The sequence below is a fragment of the Lepidochelys kempii genome, chromosome 8 (assembly GCF_965140285.1).
Source record: "Lepidochelys kempii isolate rLepKem1 chromosome 8, rLepKem1.hap1, whole genome shotgun sequence".
NCBI lineage: Eukaryota > Metazoa > Chordata > Testudines > Cheloniidae > Lepidochelys > Lepidochelys kempii.
This window is the reverse complement of record NC_136387.1, coordinates 78880465-78886464: the sequence shown is the minus strand read 5'-3', so window position 1 is coordinate 78886464 and position 6000 is coordinate 78880465. Positions and strand designations below refer to the sequence as shown.

The 6000-nt window shown below is 43.1% G+C and overlaps 1 protein-coding gene across 3 annotated transcripts in view; it reads left to right on the top strand.

Moving 5' to 3' along the window:
- The first annotated feature begins 2833 nt into the window (after positions 1–2833).
- DNAI3 (dynein axonemal intermediate chain 3) overlaps positions 2834–6000 on the top strand; it is a 55657-nt gene continuing 52490 nt past the window's right edge. For all 3 annotated transcript variants that reach the window (XR_012160430.2, XR_012160427.2, XM_073357196.2), the window contains exon 1: positions 2834–2923. The gene's annotated coding sequence lies outside the window, so the exon portion shown is untranslated. The remainder of the gene's footprint in view (positions 2924–6000) is intronic.

Here is a 6000-nt window from a genome sequence, read left to right as displayed (position 1 = left end):
TCTCGCTCTGGCCCAAAACCGCTATGCAGCCATCTCTTGGTTAGTGCACGAGGACACTGGGTTGACATACAAATCATACATTGAAAACATACATGTGGAAAAATTGGAAAGAGTCCAGCGGAGGGCAACAAAAATGATTAGGGGACTGGAACACATGAGTTATGAGGAGAGGCTGAGGGAGCTGGGATTGTTTAGTCCCCGGAAGAGAAGAATGAGGGGGGATTTGATAGCTGCTTTCAACTACCTGAAAGGGGGTTCCAAAGAGGATGGATCTAGACTGTTCTCAGTGGTAGAAGAGGACAGGACAAGGAGTAATGGTCTCAAGTTGCAGTGGGGGAGATTTAGTTGGATATTAGGAAAAACTTTTTCACTAGGAGGGTGGTGAAACACTGGAATGCGTTACCTAGGGAGGTGGTGGAATCTCCTTCCTTAGAAGTTTTTAAGGTCAGGCTTGACAAAGCCCTGGCTGGGATGATTTAACTGGGGATTGGTCCTGCTTTGAGCAGGGGGTTGGACTAGATGACCTTCTGGGGTCCCTTCCAACCCTGATATTCTATGATTCTAAAACAAATCTGTTTCCGTGCTTGCATTACCCATAGCATCCAGGAAGTCAACATGGAAAAATCTAAATAAACACCTGTTTTACTTGTCATTATTATGCTGTTTACTTTTTGCATGTTGTTCAGCTTGGACTCTCAGAATCAGTGAAGTCCTTGTCATTTTTATCATTCGTTTCCCTGTTAGATTCTCAGGAGGGTAATGTTTGGGTTGCAAACAATGCAGGGGGATGTTTATTTTTATAAAATTTGCATTGGAATTGGATATTATTCATCCACTATAATTTTAAATAAAATTGAATGTTTCTATTGATGTAGCTTGTTTTTATACAACTTAAATTTGGGGCCAAATTTGAATTGAAGTGTTATTTTTAATATGCTTTGCACAAAAAATAATGTTTAATATAGTAATTATTTTATTGTTCATGCTGTAGTAGAAGGGGTTAAAACACAGGCGATGTGGGTTGTTTTCTTGATATTGCCACTAAATTCTTGTTTGACTTTGGATAAGTCACTTGCCCTCTTTGTGTTCTAGTTTCCTCAGCTGAAAACAGGACTAATAATCCTGGTCTATCTCACATAGGTATTGTGAGGATTAATTTTCTACTGGTTGTAAAGTGCTTTGAAATTGTTGGAAGAAAGGCCTTCTACCAAGTGATGAACTTTTGATATATATACTATTTATATACTGTTTCTTGAAATGTAATGTCACAGCCAGACTGTTATATAAGATGTTTTGGAATATTATGTATGTACTGTAATACTAGTTCTGTGTCTGGATTTTTTTTTTTTTCAGTATTCCTGATTTGGAAGAAAGAATACACTGTGCTGTAATTAGTTGCATCTGGATCTTTAATAAAATCTTCATCTTCCAGTAACAAAATCATAATTACAAAGAGCAGTCTGCAGGGGGAGGGTTGAGCTATGCTGAATGACTTCCATTGACTATAGTTCTACACAGGCAGTCATAATAAACATCAAATATAATTAACCTATTAAAGTTATTAGCTGGACTTCAAAGAGACAATAAGACTCTTTCCTGAGGATCAGTCACTCCCGAACTAGGATACAAAAGATCGCTTTGGTACAGCTGCCTAAGGTGAGGGTAGTTTCATGAAAGATAGAAACTGCCCTAGCAATGTGTCATTAGTACTGATCTACCTGCTGACCCCTTGCCCAGCCTGTGGCAGACTCAGCAGTGGCAAAAGAAATCTTTTCCTTTATAATTTCGGGGGGGGACGACTGGGAGAGTCAGAGACAGTATCAGCAGATTTAAAAGAGATTAGGACCCTCCTGATTGTGTGGAAAGGAACAGAAGAAAGTGGCACTCATGTCCCCTAGGTTGTCATTATTATTGTACAGCAGTAGCATTTAAAAGGCTCAGTCAAGGGCTCCATTGAGCTAGATGCTGTACACAGAACAAAAAGATGAACCTTCAGCCCCAAAGAGCTTACAATCAAGTAAGGCAATCTAAATGATTCTCATGCTTCACCTAAAATCTGTAAGACCGGCACTGAAGGAGGGAGATTTACAAACAAAACCAAAACAAACTATCTCACCAAAACACCTAAATTCCCACCCCTATCTGAAGAGACTCACAACAGCCTTAGAATGACCCCAAATCAAGGAGAACCCCGAAACAAGGGGGGCTTTCAATTTCAGGGCCTGGAAGGGGGGGATGGAACTGGGACATGAGCCACCTGTGTGTGGGGGCAGGGTGGCAGCTTTAGCAACCGAGGGGGAATCTTGACACAGGTGCAGAGGCTGTGTCGGAAGAGCTAGCACAAAAGCAAAGGTCTTCCAGCAGCAGCTTGTGGTTAAGGCTTGTGGAGGGGAGAGGTGTGTGTGAAGTGTCTCCCTCTCTATGGATAAGCCTTGGGGCAGCAGGTCTGTCCCCCCTGCCTTCACCTTAAAAACAGATTGCAGGGATCTGAGAGCCATCCTCCTGCTCGCAGCCAGGTGTCTATACCCCGCGCAGGCCGCTCCTTTGCTGCACTGAACAGCCAGAGGAGCCCACAATGCGCCCAGAATAGACTCTTTCTTCGTCCGCCCCAGTGAGGAGACCGCAATCCCCAGCATGCATTGCTCACCGTCTCACGCCGGTGGCTACGAGAATGGCAGCGTATAGCATGCTGGGAATTGTAGTCTTCTCGGTGTCGCCTTTAGAACAGAATTCGTCTGTCTCAGCCAATCGCGGCTCCCCTTGCAGGAGGCGGGTTGAATTCGAAGGCGCGAATTGCCTGATAGAATTGTCAGTCCTGCTTGTCATTCGGCCCTAGCAACCGAAGCATCCTAACGACGCCTGCAGCGTGGCCTGAGGCCCTCTTCGCCCAGACCCCAGAGTGGACCCTTGAGCCTGCAGGCAGGTAAGCGGGGCCGGGGGCAGAGAGGGGTTCTGGGCGTGGAGGTCTCAGCCGAGCGCAGGGTGAGCATCTGGCAGCCCGGGGGCATAAACCCCCACAGAGGGGTAATCACAGGGGCAGGGTGACCCCCCATCCCGATTCAATGAGAGCCACCTGACCTCCCACCCTCAGCCGCTCGCCCTCCAAAATACTCACCCCCTGGGTATGCAGCCCGCAGTCCCAGGAGGGTGCAGGAGAAAGGGGAGGGGAAGGGGAGCAAGGGGCTTAGAAATGGTGCGGAGTGATTGGGATGGCAAGAGAAAGCAGTGAAGGCAAAAAGGAAGCAGAAGAAGAAAGGCCAAATCAGCGAAGAAAACCTCTTTGAGAGAGATGGGGGCGGGGAGAGAAGATTTTAATTGTCATCTAAAACGAGTGACAAAATATGGCCTAAGGAAAAACATAAACACTGTACAAGAGGGCAGAAAAGAAGCATCAGGAGAAAGAGGAGAAAGGAAAAGGTGGTACTAGGAAGCTTGCTTTGGGCAATATTTTGAACCTGTGATTTAATCTAATTTTGGTGGTTTCTAGCAACAAACACCACAATGTGAAAATGGTCCTGACCATGGGACCAGACCTCCATTTGGACACTATAAAATTTATAACATGGGTCTGTTATACAGATCACCCTCATTTTCTTTTTGAAAAATTGCAGGCAGATTCCCAGTGTTCAGAGCAGACTCCACTTAGGGCAAAAATGCACAGTCCACACTTACCAAGATGAACATGCTGGTACCTGTAGATTTCCATGAGCACCTCTGTTCAGAATAAAATGGAGTATTGCATGCCACGGTCTGTAGTCTTAGCAAAGACAGCACCTACAAGGTGGCTGAAAATTTGATCAAAATGGAGTGTAGCATGCTGAAACCTGTAGTCGGGATTCTTTGTGTTGTCTGGAATTTATCTTGGAATCCACACTGTGCTGCAGAATTGTGCTCTAGAATCTAAGGTTTTATTTTTAAAATATTATGTTTCTAGTCCCGGTGGTTGCAAAAAAAAAGCTTGAAAATGTTAATCTGATGTAAGATGATGCATTGCAGTCTTCCTGAATCTACAGTCACCCAGAAACTATAACTCAGAGATGTGTACACTGCTCCCTGCTTCCAGTGAGATGATTGAGACCTAAATATGGCATTTTAAATGTCAACATTTTTACATTGCTGATAATTTTAGCAGAAACATCTAACTGATGTTCCACAGTCTCTAACTGCCTCCCTGTGTCCCCTCAGGTGGCAAAACCCATTGAGCCCCTAACAAGGTCCTGATTCAGGAAAGCATTTAAGCATATGTTTGACTGGTGTGGAACAACTCACATGCTCAGATGCTTGCTTGGATCAGGGCCTCAATTGCCAAAAATTCTAGCTTAATTCCAAACAACTTCTGTAATGCACTTATACGTTGTCAGATCATATATTTGGGGGCATATCGAAAACTGTGTACTGCAGATTACATGAAGTTAATCAAAATAAACAACACAAGGGCTTCTGAACAGATTTGATCATTCTTAGCTGTTACTGTTAACAATTTTTTTTTTTCCAAACAGGAATGTGCTTTTTAAGTTGCCAGTGTCCCTTTAATTTAGATCTGGTGACACAGACAACAAAATAATAAAGTACGTTTTTGATACTTTGCTGGTACTGTTTTGTTCTGTAGATGTACATTTGATGATTCAGTATTTTTAAATTGTAATAAATCAGTTTCAAATTAGTAATACACACAGACATGACCTTAAATGGTTCAATTAGGCCACTAATTAATCTTTCTTCCTTCTCAGTTTAGACAGCATCCCTTTCATTGCTCATAACTAATCACCTTTCTCTTTCTGTGGCACCCGGCAACTTTGTGGATTTGTTTCATAATTCTACTTTTTTCGGTCCATTAAACAATTAGGAGAACATTCTGATCTTCATTTTTCTTCTGAGAGTCTAAGGACTGCACATCGGTTCCATGATGACAATTAATCTGTAAAATATCTAACACAAAGTTGTCAAACAATGTCTGCGTGGACATTACCGGTTAATATATGATCTTGTTCTGACAATTTGTGCTGAAAATTGACTCCTCATAGTTTATGAAAGATTGTAGATAGTTAAATCACATGTATCTGTGGACATAACCAGCCCATAGATAAAATATCTGGTTTATTTAATACCGGGGTTTGTACATTATATTATGTTTTCAATAATTATTCTTTGTATACATGTTTTGTACACTCTGCTGTTATTTTTCAAGTTTAGTGTTCAGGTATTTAGTTAATGAACATCACTATGAAAATATTGCATTTGGGTATTTATATGTATATGTAATGGAGTCCTACTCTTATGCAGTATAAGAACTTAGAGAGAGCTCTCTGTGAGGATAGGAACTGAACATGGACAAAACATTTCTGCTTGACATTAAAAATTAAACTCTTGGCCTCTTCTGAAAAATTCACAGAGCAAGATTCTTATTTGAATTGTAAGCTCCCCTGGGCAGGAGACATTTCTTTTTCTGTGTTTTGTACATTGTTGACCATACTGTCAGTGTTTAACAAAAAGTGACTAACAAAATGTTATTCAAGTAATAGTGGAAGTTGTACTTAACTTGGTAGAATAGCTACTTGGCAAGGCTGATAGTACCTACTATGGTTTGTGCTACATTTTTCTAAGAGAAGGTGAGACAGCATAGTCTAGTACGGGGTGGCCAATCTATGGCTTAGGAGCCACATGTGGCTCTTCAGAAGTTAATATGTGGTTCCTTGTATAGGCAACTCCAGGGCTGGAGCAATAGGTGCCAACTTTCCAATGTGCCAGAGGGTGTTCACTGCTCAACCCCTGGCTCTGCCACAGGTCCTGCCCCCACTCCACCCTTCTCACCCGCTCCCCTGAGCCTGCCATGCCCTCGCTGCTCCCCCCAGAGCCTCCTGCATGCCACGAAACAGCTGATCGGGAGGTGTGGGGAGGGAGAGAGAAGCGTTGATCAGCGGGGCTGCCAGTGGATGGGAGGTGCTGGGAGCGGGGACAGAGGAACCGATGGGGGACTGCTGACGTATTACTGTGGCTCTT